Below are 15,159 nucleotides of genomic sequence, written 5' to 3'. Positions count from 1 at the left end.
TGGGGCATCCACAGCCTCTTTGGGCAACCTGTTGCAGTGCCTCACCACCCTCTGAGTGAAGAATTTCCTCCTAATCTCTAATCTAAATCTCCCCTCTTTTAGTTTAAAACTACTCCTACATGTCCTGTCAATATCTGATTGACCAAAGAGTTGGTCTCCATACATATATTTTTTTATAAGTCCCCTTCAAGTACTGAAAGGTTGCAATGAGGATACCCTGGAGCCTCCTCTTTAGACTGAATAGCCCCAGCTCTCTCAGCCTTTCTTCAAAGGAGAGGTGCTCCAGCCCCTTGATCACCTTTGTGTTCCTCCTCTGGACCTGTTCTAAGAGACCCAATGAGTTCTGCACCCAGTCTGTACTCAATATCTAAGTACTGTACTCAGTATATATACACTTATCAATGTGACTTCCCAGTATCCGTAAATACAGTGAGATGGTAAATTATTAGAAGAAGGAATGGCAGTAAACTCATTAGTTGATCTGTTACTCAGTTTTTTAGCTTGCAGTTTCATGTTTAACAAACAGAAAGTGTAAATGAAGTAATACTACTCAGGTGCTGTAGGACACCGGTGCACTTATCAACATTATGTAGAAACTTTAGGGAGGTGCAGGCTGTAATGAATGCCATTCAAATAACTACTCTTAAATACAGGATGAAATACCACAGCATTTATTACAGGGATAACCAAGAGTGGGAGAAGCTGAATATGTGAGTAGAATATATCAAAGACTATGTGAAAACACTAATTGGTAATGCTGGCCTGCTACAGGGGCTAATCACAAAAACGAGAACCAGATAATGGCCCAGAAAGGACAGTTAAAAAGCAGAAACAGCTCTCAAGTTCAAGAAATAAATACTATCATCAGCTGAAAAAATTACTGGAAAACAAATGAGAGGACTGCCCAAATTATGAAGTAAACTAAGATACTGACAAACCGTTTATACTTCAGGAATAGATAGTCTTAAAAAGCAGTTCTGTCTCAACCACCAGGAAAATGCTACAGAATCAAGTACCTTAATGGGCTTGTGGTAGGGCTCCCAGATTTGTTGCACAGGGTGATCTTTCTGAAGGAGAAGAGCTTAAAGATGCAGCTGAACCTACTGCTGGAATTGCTGATTTCAGTCATGTTCTTTCAAGCAAGTATGTCTAAGTACAGGAGAAATCTCAAGGGAGAGAATAATGAATAGTAAAATGTTAATTCTACCAGAATAGAAGTAACACTGAAGAAAGATGGCATAGATTAGTAGAGGATAATCATAATAACTGGGGCTTAACTGCTACATTCCATGTTTCCTGCAGTTGACACTAAAGTGCATGATTGTAAGTTATATGTTGAAACCTTTCCTGTAAAGGAAAAAAGATGGTGAAATTTATACCTAAACTTAACAGCTACAACTTTAAGCTATAAACTTCCTCTCTTGTAGGCAAGAGATAGAATTTAGAAATAACATACTAACAATCTGGTGAAAAGCTTTATAAGAATAGCCAATAAATTGAATAAAAGGAAAAAAAAAATCTCAATAGGATGCTAGCATCAGACTCCTACAAAGGAAGATGTTCTAATTAAGATAATCACTAACACCAGTTTCATGTTAATTTTTAAATCTTTCATAAATATTACAGAACAGCAAGCTATTCATTCTACCCCATAGATACTGATAACTACTTGCTGCCTAACTTTGCTTTAATTATTTTCTATTATCACATATGAGAAGAAAAAGATACCACACTTAACTCACGGCCATGACCACAATTAAAGGAAAGAAAATAAGGAACCCAAGTGGCACAAATTCAAAGGTGTCTCTCGAGTCCAAGCAAGAGAAACTCTGCCTCCCTCCTACTGCTAAATGTGATCAGAATGACCTGATTATGAATATATTTATGTACAAATTGTGAAGTGTGTATATAAGTATGTATAGATATAATTACATGTATTTGCAAATGATACTTCAGTTGGAAGAAACAAGTGATTCAATTAAGTCCAAATGTTTCCCACATGCAATCTGGCAAAGTATAATTTGTTATCATTAAGCTATCTCTACAACTTCAGAAGTGAGAACTATACTTTCATGTCTTTCAGAAAACCATTACAGAAATCAATGGTCCTTGAAGAGGTAAAAAGTAGGTTAAAAAAAGCTAAAAGTACTACTTGGTAGCTTCCAGAGCTTTCTTGATTAGAGATGTCAAAACACTGTGTCTGTAGTACGTAGGTACGTGGCAGCTTGGAAAGCCATGGAAAGGTTTATTATTAAATGACTAACCAAGTAGCTGTAAAAATATGGATCACAGAATATCCTGTGTTGGAAGGGAACCTCAAGGATCATTGACTCCAACTCCTGGCTCCACAAAGGACTATCCAAAAATCAGTCCGTAAGTCTAAGAGCATTGTCTAAATGCTTCTTGAACTCTGACAGGCTCAGTGTCATGACCACTGCCCTGGGGAGCCTGTCCCAGTGCCCGACCACCCTCTGGTGCAGACCCTTTCCCTAACCCCTATCCTGACCCTCCCCTGTCCCAGCTCCATGCCGTTCCCTCGGGTCCTGTCGCTGTCCCCAGAGAGCAGAGCTCAGCGCCTGCCCCTCTGCTCCCCTCGTGAGGGAGCTGCAGGCCGCCATGAGGCCTCCCCTCAGCCTGCTCTGCTCGGGGCTGAACAAACCAAGGGGCCTCAGCCTCTCCTCATATGTCTTGCCCTTTTTGAAGGCTAACTATTTTCCTACTGAAGTCCTTTGAGCAGATCTGTAAAACATGTGGCATGTTACCTTTGCAGTAAGACCACACTTCAAAATTGCACTTGCGCCATCCCCGTAGCAGAACACCATCCACCAGCAGCAGAGCCTGGCCCAGCGGGGGTTCATAGACACAAGGAGAGCAGCCAGCACTGTGCACTCATGGATAAAAATTGCTTCTAGCAAGTTGCTCTGTGATTTCTGAATAAATTGCATTACCAGCATATAACCGCATTTCAGGTTATCCACCACGCCAAAACGCATCTCTACAGCCTGCCAGTTAGGAGCCATGGTAGCCTCCTAATATACGACCTGCTCAGGCCCCCTCAGCCCTGGGATTGCTGCATTTGGCCATACGATCCACTGTAAAGCACCATTAGCATCTGTTAGAGTGCCAAGTGCATGTTGATGCCTGTGTTACAGCACGCTGGCAACTGGGCACGTATGGTGAAAGCTTTCATCCTAGCAGCAGGCAAGAAGAGGTTAGAGAGCGGGCTGCAGTGCTTCCCGCTGTCAGAGCTGTGTCCAGGGCAAGTAAGATGTGCTATGGTGATGCCTGCTGGGGACTGACGGGTTGGTGAACTGTGCAGGACTTCGACCTGTGTCCTCTTGGAGCCCCATAACCTTGTACTGGCAGATCATGAAGCCTGCATGCCTGCTAGCATACAAAATGATTGTCTCTAATGAATGCATCGTCCTTTCTCCCAGCTCTTTGCTGATATAGAGTTTGGACCTTTATGCTAAGGAGCAAATAGAGCTTGGAAGATACACTAGCAGCTAACAGTCATTTAGGTAGCCAGTAAATACTTCCCAGTAATGCACCTGCAGAAAGCTTAACAGCCTATTAGTGCTGCAACTTCGGTGCTGATCAAGCATGCTCCCTCCAGTCAGCGTTGTTAGCATTGCAGGTGGGAGAGGCTGACAGGGAGATTGAGCAGAGCCTGATGAAACCAGGATGCCTTTCAGAAGCCTGAGTGCCTGGTTTTCAGTTTACAAAGATTTCTAACAGCATGTGGTCAGTTCTGTTTTGTGTGCATGTCCCCCTGATTTGTATCAAATCTACAGGCAGAATGCTATAGTTGGAGGAACCTGAGCAGAGTCAGCATAGACTAGAAAATGTTCTTCAATCAAAACTGTTTCCCTACAGCATGGCAAGGAGTGAAGTTTCTGCATTTGAAGCACTAAAGTCCCGAACAGCTCCAAAATTCAAATGCGAAGATGTGATGAACCTGACTAGCAGTCCCACATAAATCATATCAAGCTTCCTCATGCCAGACTTCCAGGATGTGCAGGTAATGCTTGATCATGAACTGAAGCAGAACTGTCTGCGTTCTTGTAGAGCACAGACAACCTAGAAGAAAATGGAAGCAAATGATAGGAAACAAAACAAAAAGCCTTCACTCACATAATGTGCGCTTTGGATGTAGTAAAGGCACTAAGAATAAAAATTTCCTTAGACTGCTTACTCAGGAGCTGCCTCCCGCTTTCTGCATGGCAGGATCAGGAGGTACGTACAAAGGACAATCGTCAAATTATCAGGGACAGGAAAACCTCCTGAAGCTTTTCTATATAAAAATGTTTCTCAACTTCACTTGAAAGAAGCATAAAGAGTATTTTAAAAGAGTCTGTTGGTTATTAGTACATTTGCCAACATTTCTGAATTCAATTTTTGTATGGTGGCCTGTTAAGCGCTACTGTGCCAGGATTTATCCTGGAGGAAAAAAAGAACACCCAGAGGAGATTAAAGATGAGTATACGCTTAGAAAGTGCTTAGAAAGCTAAGCAGATGGATCAGCGGACATTGGCACAAACTGTATGAAAAGTTTATGGTAAGCTTCCCCCATGCTTGGCTTTAAGGACCTGAGAAAACTAACAGTTGTGTTCAGGGAGAACTTTATGGGGAGAAAGAATAACGCATTTAGGTGAAGTGTCCCAGATAATATTCTCCAACTGGACTTAAGTGTCCTCCTGTCATTTGGGCTATGGTCAGCCAGACGCTGCCTTCCTGCAAACATTTTTAGGGTAAGTATTTCATCTCTGAATTGAAAGCCACACATTCTGTCAAAACAGATCTATCACCTTGTCTTTATAAGATTTCTTTGTGTGCTCCAAACCAACCTCAGCAAGATCTCTTTACTCAGTGTTACTACCTTAAAATAACACCTCCAAAGAAAAACTTGAGCAGAGCCTCATTTCGTAATGTTTATTGTGACTAAGCTTATGTATTCCCTCCTGACTTACTGGTAGCTCTCCTGCCATAACAAAGTTACTGATGTTATTCTTCAAAACACAGAAAACCTGAGCATCTTTTCCTGCCTGCTTTGTATTTCACCGAGTTGTTAATCTACTGCATGCAGTCTGTGTGTGCAAAAGCAGCAGGTAGCTTCTGTCATTAGCTGGTATGTGATTAATTCCCTTTTCAAAAGGATGGGCTGCCTCAGTGCCACTGGTGTTGCTGAAGGAGGTAAATACCTCTGCAAAACCAAAAAAAGCCCCACCAAAACACAATAATAAATAGCAGTGAGACAAGAGGATGATTAAAAGTGGCCAATTACAGCCCAAGCAGCTAACTGCAGCTTTAGTTTCACTGAGAGCTCTCCAATTGGACTGGAAAACCCATATAATAAGGATTTTGGCAGTCAAGAGGGATGGAGAGAATGCTTATTGCAGGTGCCACATCTCCAGCAAACCTCAGCTGACTGCAGCTTCAAGGGCAACCCAGGAAAAACAGTACCAGTGTCCTTCTCTCAAGAGTTTCATGAAAAATTGAACCTTTTTCTGCTACTGTAATGCTACTACTGGCAAAGATGGCAAAAAATATCATCCACAAGCCTTTACCTGGAAATTCTGACCTAAAAGACCTCCTCTGAACAGCAGAAGGTGGTGCAGAGGTGGCCCTAAACCCAAAAGCTGGAACACATCTACTAGGGAAGTCTTCCAAGATTGGAACACTGTCCTGCTGTGACGTGCCTGCCACAATGGAAATGCAGTCAGAAGTAATCAGCTAGCCAAACAAATTAGAAAAGTCACTCCATGTACCACAGAAGTGAAGACCTGGCTCCCTGCAGTTAGGTATGGAGCACACCTCCTGTTGCTACAGCATGGTCTCAGAGGTAATCAGGGACCGCGCAATTACAGGTGCATAGAAACAATTTCCCCCAAGAGTTGTGGAGTCAATTTCTGGGGCTGGTGGGAACGCACCCCTTAGGACTCGGCTGCCCTTCACACACCGTGTCAGCCAGCCTCCAAAGCAGAAGGAGAAAAGGAAACTGCTGCCAGCTTGTACCCCTGTGGAAAGTAAAGCTGTTTACAGCAGTAGGTGAGAAGTGCAGGCTTTTGTGATTGAGAATATCACGCTTGTATTATTGGCGTAACAAACTTGTGCTCAGAAGACTTAAATCACCGGATTGCAGACTGCATCAGGATAGCACCACAGAGGGCTCGCTCTGAGTTGCCCTCCCTATGATGGATCTCTGATTTGATCAAAGCAAATTAAACAATACTGATCAAAACGTGCACTAAGTTAGATTAATGCAGCCGTGTATCATCCTGTGCCAATGCTACAGAAATCTCACTTCCCAGAATTATTTTGTTAAGGCAACCGTACAAACGCAGAGCTCTATAACCCTTTTATTTAATTCACAAAACATAATTTTGCACAACAGAAAGTGAACTTCTAAGCCTTAACTTGCACTACACTTCGTATTATTAAAAATCTGATCTTATGTACAAGAAACAAGCAAATCACCGGAAATTAAGCTACATGAATACCTCATACCTGCCCAAAATAAGATCAGCAAAATCTGTAACAGAAAAAGCACTGAGTTGATAATATGACTGATGAACAGATAAGACTTTGGAGGCACTCAATTTTAGCGTGTATCAGTTATACCAAATATTAGTCCAGTGGGATAATCAAGCACGGCAAGTTCTGCAGGCGTTTCAGTTTTCCTTCGGCAAGGAGCAGTTGAGATCATTATAATCAAGATGAAACGAGTGGTTCCTGCACTTTTTTTTGTGGGCACTGCATTTCAGGGGTCTCAGGATAGCAGAAGGATTTGGGAATAGGGTCAATTTGGTTCACTCTCCTGTGTTTCATGAAAATCTGCCCAACTCTTTTAACACTCATATACCTCAGTTATCATTATGCACTGAGAACACTGATGAACTCAGTCCTTTAAGGACTCAGAATGACGCTGTTTCATTGCTGCACTGTGGAGCTGACAGTCTCAGAGACTCCATAATGGGAGCAGCCTGTCTGTAATTCAGGGAAAAGAGTCTACTGTAAATATTGATGCTGAATAATCAGATTGTACCTTCGTCAGTAACAGTATGCCATATATTATGTATATGTATGTCAGCCATTCACCACTAAGTAAAAAAAGACAAAGGGGGAGGGAGAGGAGGGGAACTCAAGCCAAGTGCGTACAAATAGAGGAGAAATATCAATCAGTGTTTTGTTTTTTGTTTGCTTTGTTTCTTCTTCTAAGCAAAAATAGGAAAGCTAAAGAAGATCCTGGAAAAGGAATCTCATGGGATGCATCCAGCACGCACCACAGAAGGAAAAATAAAGATGAGGAAGCACAGGTAAATGTTCCCTTTGTAGCCAGTGATGTGGTGAGTTGCACAAACTAGTGCTTGAGGCACACTGAAGACAGATGATGAAAACAGTGCCCATATTCTGTATCTAACCAAGCAGTGGGCTACCTCTCCCTAAAAAACATTTGCCTCCTGCAGGTCATATTTCCTATCTGATCTGGGACATTAAGCATCCAGATTTAGGCAAAAATAATGTCTAAATTTTGTCTACATGGAACTATTTCTATGTGTAGGGTGCAGAGAATTACAAAGCACCACGTTTGCAAGTTGCTTGATTATATGGCTTACTCTTCCCTTACAAACACCAACTAACCACACCTTTGGAACAGACTTGGTGAAGAACCTACTTCAGTATCTAAGTCTTCTACTATGTGTACTTAAAAAGGCATCATCTGTTTACTGCATAATTAGATAGCCGATCTGAGTTACCTAGACTAATTATTTTTGTTTCTGGGTTTGTGCACCATCTTAAAACTCTTCAATTATTTTGTTGTATGAGACATGACCCAGAAGATATTTGTCACGCTTCCCTCTTTCCAGAGGAATGCCTGGGTTGCTTCTTGTTTACACAGGCAACTGTCTTCTTGTTTGCAAGACCTGAACAAGATGTTGAACTTCGATGACAGATTGCTGGAAGAAGTGTATGACTTGTAGAGTGTCATGGCAGTTCAATTCCCAATGTCAAGGGGATTTCCCTATTAGCAAAACCTGCTTTCTTGCCTGACATACAGGGTCTATGGACCTCCTGCCAAAGGCATGGAGTCATATTCTCAAACGAGCTTATGTTACTGGTAGGAATTATTTCTCCTAATGATTTAAGTGCCTAAATTCAATTTTTGAAGTAATTTGGGCCAGATTCAGGGAAGTATTTTGGAATCCAGAGTTACAAAGTAGCTCAACAGAGGAATTATCAAAATAGCTCATAAATGCTTCAAAATCTGCACTGTGGGACCATTCTGGGGAAATGCACGTGCCAACACCCTTGAGTTCTCTTTAGTTTTCAGAAATACAACAGTTCCTGAGTGAGGAAGGGATGGTGTTTGAATATAAAGCTAATTTCAAAGCACTGGGTTGTTTAAAATGCAAGCTTCCACTAGACACAGCAGAACATGCTCATGATTTCAAAAGGGGAGAGGAAAAGAGTTTTTTAGTTGTTGTTTTTTTAAAAAAACAAAGACATGAAAACTTTCACACAAAATAGAAGTGAAAATGAATCTCTGAAACAGGTAATCATGCCTCTATTCTTATCTGCCCCTCCCATGGACCCTTGGGTGGGAAAAATGACTGATATATCTAGGCAGGGAGCAGCCCCCACCAGGACTGCGTGCTCAAGGATGCCTCTGAAATCGGGCAGAGGCCAACTATGGCATGATATTGCCAACACCAGATGCACAGTAAGCACCATCCTTGCAGTTTCTATAAGCACCATCCTGCAGCTTTCAATACACCACACTTTCCAGGGAGTGTAAGAGAGCCAGCCAGGCAGTTACTAGCTGTCCTAGCCTGGTGTCACCGTGCACTGCGACCTTTCCGTGCCATCCGACATTGCCTGCACCGAGTGCTACCTCACACAAGCATTTGGTTGGAGCATTTGGACTCAACTTCTGTTCTCTGCTTCAGGTTTGTGCCACTGAAAGCCCCGGCCTGACCTGCTAGCAGCAGCTCTGAATTGCTTGTGCATGCATTAATGGAAATATCTATCAGTTATGATAGGTTCAAGTGCTGTGCTAAGTGCTCAGGCAGAGGAGCCAGCAAAAACATGCCCATGTATTTTTAGTTACCCTGGGATTAATTCCAGGCAGGTCTTTGTTTTCAGGGCTGCATTTACATGGAATAGACGTATGGAACAGGGATACTCCTTCTGACAGCTGCTCTGAGCGATGGAGGGAAGGACCACTTCAAAATAACAAGTGCCATATTTCTGTCTCCCCCCAACCACCACCACCATCCAGGTGCACACAAGTGCAAAGAAAACGACTGCCCCAGTGCAACCCCTCGGCTTCCCACAGCTCCCAGAGAAGCTGGGGATACAGCTTGCCGTCTCCAGACCCAGACCTCACCTCCATCCCAGGGGACGGTCAGGATCTCAGCCCCTCCCTCACCTCTCAGTACAACAAGGCTGACAGATGGCGTCTGAACAACGTAGGTGCTTGCTCCTTCATTTGTCTGAGGGAAGCCACTTGTTTTAAGGCATCCTTATCGGTCTGGCCATTCTCTTCACCATGTTTGCTCAGCACATTACATTTCCTAGCACAGAAGACAAATTAAATGAACTGTATCAGCGATAACCAAGATATTTGTGACTGCTGGCTGCACCTTATGTATGTGATTTTTTCTTTTTTTATTTAAGAACGGACAATATTTGAGAACCTCAGGAAGTTCAACAACGCCAACTGCAAGGTCCTGCATCTAGGCCAGGGCAATCCCAAGCATCAGTACAGAGTGGGGAATGAGTGGATGGAGAGCAGTTACGAGAAGGATTTGGGGGTGTGGGCTGATGACATAAAAAGGACACAGACCTGTCAAGAGTGGGTCCAGAGGAGGGGTAGAAGGATGCTCAGAGGGCTGGAGCACCTCTTCTGTGAAGAAGGTTGAGGGAGTTGGGGTTGTTCAGCCTAGAGAAGAGAAGGCTCTGGGGAGATCTTACAGCAGTCTTCTGGTACCTAAAGGGGGCCTGCAGGAAAGAAGGAGAGAGGCTCTTTGTCAGGGAGTGTAGCGATTGAACAAGGAGCAATGACTGAAAACTAAGAGAGGGAAGATTTAGATTAGATATTAGGAAGAAATTCTTCTCTCATAGGGTGGTGAGGCACCAGCACAGGCTGCCCAGAGAAGCTGTGGATGCCCCATCCCTGGAGGTGCTCAAGGCCAGGCTGGATGGGGCTTTGGGCAACCTGGTCTGGTGGGAGGTGACCCTGCCTGTGGCTGGGGGGTTGGAACTAAATGATCCTTAAGGTCCCTTCCAACCCAAACCATTCTGTGGTCTCAGTTCTAGAGGGGCAAAACTACTTGGGGTCAGACTTTCACAAGACACCAGTGAATATTTTAGCCCTATACTGTGGAGTCTAGGTCTTCAGGAGTGTCTGACACCGGTGGCTTCTTTGAAGGTGGTGAAAAAGATTCTGCTGCTGTCATTTTTGGCATGAACTTAGAAAACTTCCCCTTGCAGGACCAACCACCGTTCCAGCTACTTTTATAAGACCTCAGCTCAAATATTGTCATTCAGATCAGTGCGGTGGCTGCGTGAGGAGTTGCTGAGGAACTGATGAGCATGGGATGTGCCACATGGAGCTTTCCTACTGCATTCTTCTGTGCAAGACAAGATGAGAGTGGTTGGGCAGTGCTGGATTCTTCTCATTAAAGCGAGATGAAAAGCAAAGCCTCATTATAACATGCCCCGTTGTCACAGTGCTGTGAGAACAAGAGGGCTGAGCACTTTGTTTCTTTGGAGAAACCCATGAAGCAGTGCAATGACAGAAGTACATGCAATTGCCTAAAAGGATGCAGGTACTCCAGAAAGGTGACTGATTCCCTTCTGTTGTTGTCACCCTGCTTTTACTTCACACTGGGGTAAATGACAACACGAGGCAGAGACATACCACCTGCAACCACAGACCATATTGTACACTCTTTGGACAAGATTCCTCACAAAGGAATTCTCCTTTCTTTTGCCAACACAAGCTTGCAAGCCCGATCTTCATTCTCATTCTAAAAAGCCTGACATCTGACCCTACTGAAAAGTTACCTTTTTGTTTTTCCATGCTTTTCCAGCAAGTTATGCTGAACTGCATAACAGAGGGGACACTGTCAAAAGTTGTCATAGAAATGGCGAAGGAAAGCAAAAATGATTGCAAAGAAAAAGGACAGATACCACCAGCGGTACAAGAGGTTGTAAAATACTGCCCCATATCCTGCAGAGCAGGATGAGTGACCCTAAGCCTCAGAAGATTCAGGCAGCTTAAAGAAATGCAGAGCAAACATAGAAAATCCCTGAAACTTGAGAAGTGAATCTGCCTCTTCAGCAAACGGGTTAACATTACATGTATTCACAGAACTAGCTGCCTGAGGTTAGGCTTCCCACTCCACAATGGGGTTCTCTCAAGGAAAAAATTTCCCTAATTTACTGGATGGAACCATGTCTACTTCCCTTGATTTAAATGGCCTTCAATTGATTTAAATTTAATGGGCTTAAATTGATTTAAATAGGCTTCAAAAGTATTCTCTCTATTCAGATGAGCAGAAAAACTTGGGTCAGCAGTCTACGTGTGGAGGTTGGAGAAACACCTCTCTAATCAACCAGGCCCGACAAGTTGTTGACCATAAATTTTCTGAAGTGGTCCCCAAGCAATTGCTACGGGCTAAACATCTTACAGAGGAAATCATTGTCTAGCTGTTCTGCAGGCGACTTCGCAGATGATACAAGTGATTGCAGTACAGATTCATGAAGTGACTTGACACGGGGACTATCGTCTTAGTTCGGGTCACTGAAGCTGCACGAGAAAATTCTCGATTCCTTTTCATGGAGTGCTGTGTAGTGCTGGGACCATTGCAGCCCACCAGCTTCTAGGCTCACTTCTTGAAAATTCTAACAAATTGTCTTAGCCTCCTACAGATATGACGGAAAAGATGACATTTTCTAGAAGTAAACACCTTAGCACGTTCCACTTCTGCTGTCCCTAAGAGCAAATCAGCATATATAGTAGCATCAAGTGCCTGGCTTTCAGGTAAGCCAAACACAGGATAGTAAATGTTCAGCAGCCACTTGTGTATTCTGCTTACCTGCATTTCCAGGTTTCCTGCCATTCTCCAGCTTTTAAATTCTGTGCACTACCACATTTCAGGAAGAGTATTAAGCTATTCCTAATATAACTTGAAAAATAAAGCAAAGTAAAATGATGCTAAGAAATCATAAGCACTTTTGCTCTTAAATATATTTCCCACAAGCAGATTTTTACTAAGTACTGAATGCATTATTCTGGCTATGTGATTTAATAAATGCTCCACATATTGTTTTCTGTTTGCTTCTTCTCCTAAAGGACTGTGCTGCCATTGCCTGTAGCTGAACACAATTTCAGCGATTCTAGTGCAGAGCTGAACTCTAAAGCTGTTTTTTGCTGATAGCAGAAGATCTGTAGTTCTCCTTGTGCTCACCTGCAACTTCAGATGGATGTCACATGCTCCTGGACAAGTACTACGCAAAGCGCTTTTTTTCCTATCAAAGAATGTTTTTGGGGAAAATAGTGATCTAGTAATATTACAGTATTTTAGAAAAAAGAACCTGTCAGTTTACCTCCATTTCTTTTCTTCATGCCAGTGAGAATGGGGAGGGAACGAGATATAAGATGGTAATAATCTAGATATCTCAGGTTGGTATTTACCTTTTTTTTCTTTAAACAAAGCACTCCTGTCACTCAATTCCAAGTGACTGTTTCTTTTCAGAAGTTTCTTCTTTCCATCTTACTTTAAAAAGTCTTGAAAGCTCAGTGAAAAAAATACATAAAGCTGGGGAATGTTTGCTCTGAAAAATGTGAGTTAACTAAAGCTTTGAATTTTGTGTTTATTTTTCATCAAACTGAAACAGAGATTTTCTTACTTTTTAATCCTGAGTAGCATGGAGCAGGTGCATAGGTATCGATTGCTCAATTTCTTTCACAAAAGCTTAAGGGGTATCAGATAAAACTAAAAGAATCATACAGCAAGACCGACCCTTAAAAGGCCAAAAGCCATCAGCAGAGAATAACAAACAACACTGTATGAATTATCAGGGAAATCTAATGAGAGTGAGAGAGAAAGATCTTGCCCTCAGGAGAGCACACGGGTATTCAGCAAGAAGAGGCTGAGCCAGTTTAAGAAACGTTTCTTTGCCTGCATTTGGCACTGGGAGTCTGGTAACATTTGACAGGGCGTTTTTTACCAGATTTCCTCAAATCATTGTCAAACTAGTTCATTTCCATTGTGGGAAGACATAAGAGCGCACAACTATTTCCACATGTTGCATTCATAATACTTTTCCGAAAGGAAAAACGTGGAAGAGAGTAAGGTTTTTGTAATTTGGTTTTCCATTTTGGTCACAACTTCTGACATTGTCAGAAGTGTAAAGCAGAACCTCCCAAGCTTCAACTCTTTCTTTTTTATTACCGCTCTTCCTGGAGACATACTATGTGAGAGGGCAAGGGAACTCTGTGCTGCAGATCAACTCAGAAATACCCTCAGTGTCCAATGTGCACAAAGCGAGGCAGTGTGACTTGTAGTCAGGAAGTTATCATCACACTAGGAGATGGCTTCCCCTACTTGTTCTACTTCAGCATGTATCCAAGCAAAATGGAGTACTGAAAAACAACGCTCAGGAAGCAATGTTTGGGAAACCAAGTGCTGTCAAATTTCAGTTAACACTGGTGACGTGTTAGTTTAGGAGAGGAAACAGATTCAGTTTTAGAGGGAAAAAAATAAATATATATTAAAAAAAAATATATAAAAAAGTAATAAATATATATATAAATATGTATATTTATATATATATAAATACATATATAAAGAAGTAATAAAAAAATAAAGAAGAGAAAAACTTGTGCAGAATATATATATATCATCTGCACAAGTTTTTCTCTTCTGTATTTTTTTATTACTTTTTTTTTCTTCTTTCTGTTCAGAGCAGACTGCAGGGCAAATTCTTTATCCCCAAAGGCCTGACGATTCACAAAAACTAACATCCTTCCCTTGAACCTCAGCTCCAGACAGAGATCAAGAAACAACTAAATCCAGACAGCAGCACTTGCCTATACGCTATTGATTCTCAGACCTACATCTGCTTTAAGTGCAGATCAGTTTAATCTAGGCAGACAGAAAGGAAACCCAAGGGAAAAAAAAATCTCAACCTCTTGCTCGTGGAGAGTTGCTTTCTGCCTAGCTTCGGGTAGGCAGCCCACAACCTACCTCACGGGACCTAGGCGTGTAGGCCCGCTGCCTCGCAGGAGGCCTCGTGCTCTCAAATCTCTGGAGAGCTTTGGAAAAAATCGCCTACAGAAACATTAAGCCTGTGTTTTTGAAACCGCTTCCTAAGAGATCTGAATGCTCACTTCCTATTAATTTTCATTCATTTCAAAGCCTCCGGAAAGCCAGCAAACTGAGTTTCCTGAGGAATCCCCTGAGCACGAAGAACTTTACGCAAACACAACTGGCTCTGAAAGCCATTTGTCAGCTGCCACCTATGTCTGCAGGACGAGCCTGTGCAGCCACCACCAGCTTGGTTTTAGAGAGACCCCAGGCACTACAGAAACAACAGAAGAATCATAATACCGAGTATTTCTGACTCTCTGGTCAATTAACTTTCAGAGGTGACTAATGGGAGAGAAGCCTTTTGATGTTTTCCCTCCAGCTGTAGGCACTGAAGTTTTGGGAAACTGATGCCTCGGAAATGGTTATCCCCTAGCCCGTGCTGCAGCATCCATCTGGACAGATGGACAGACAACCCCACCTTCACTCCGACAAGCAGCAACACCCGACAGCATCCTGTATGGCAGCAAAGCCTGAGGTAGCCCTGAAAGTACCCCACAACAAGCCCTGAAGCCTTGCTGCAAGGCCATGTTAACCTGTGACCCTGCCTCTATATCCATCTGCAAGGCAGGAATTATTAAGGGAGGCTGTGGTTATGTTCCACTGAGAGGAAAAGTCCTACCCAGGGTCAAAGGAAAAACTGTGATACCTCAATCATGGGTTCAACTTTATTCCCAGGATGGGAAAGAGCCATTTCACATGGTGCTGAATCATGCGGAGTCAGTCAGTGTGCCACAGAGAGCCTTGTAGGAACAAACACAGAAAATACAAAGCCTAATAA

This window comes from Aythya marila (assembly GCF_965140915.1).
Source record: "Aythya marila genome assembly, chromosome: 4".
NCBI classification, from domain to species: Eukaryota; Metazoa; Chordata; class Aves; order Anseriformes; family Anatidae; genus Aythya; species Aythya marila.
The sequence above is the reverse complement of the archived record's forward strand: the minus strand, read 5'-3'. Positions refer to the sequence as shown.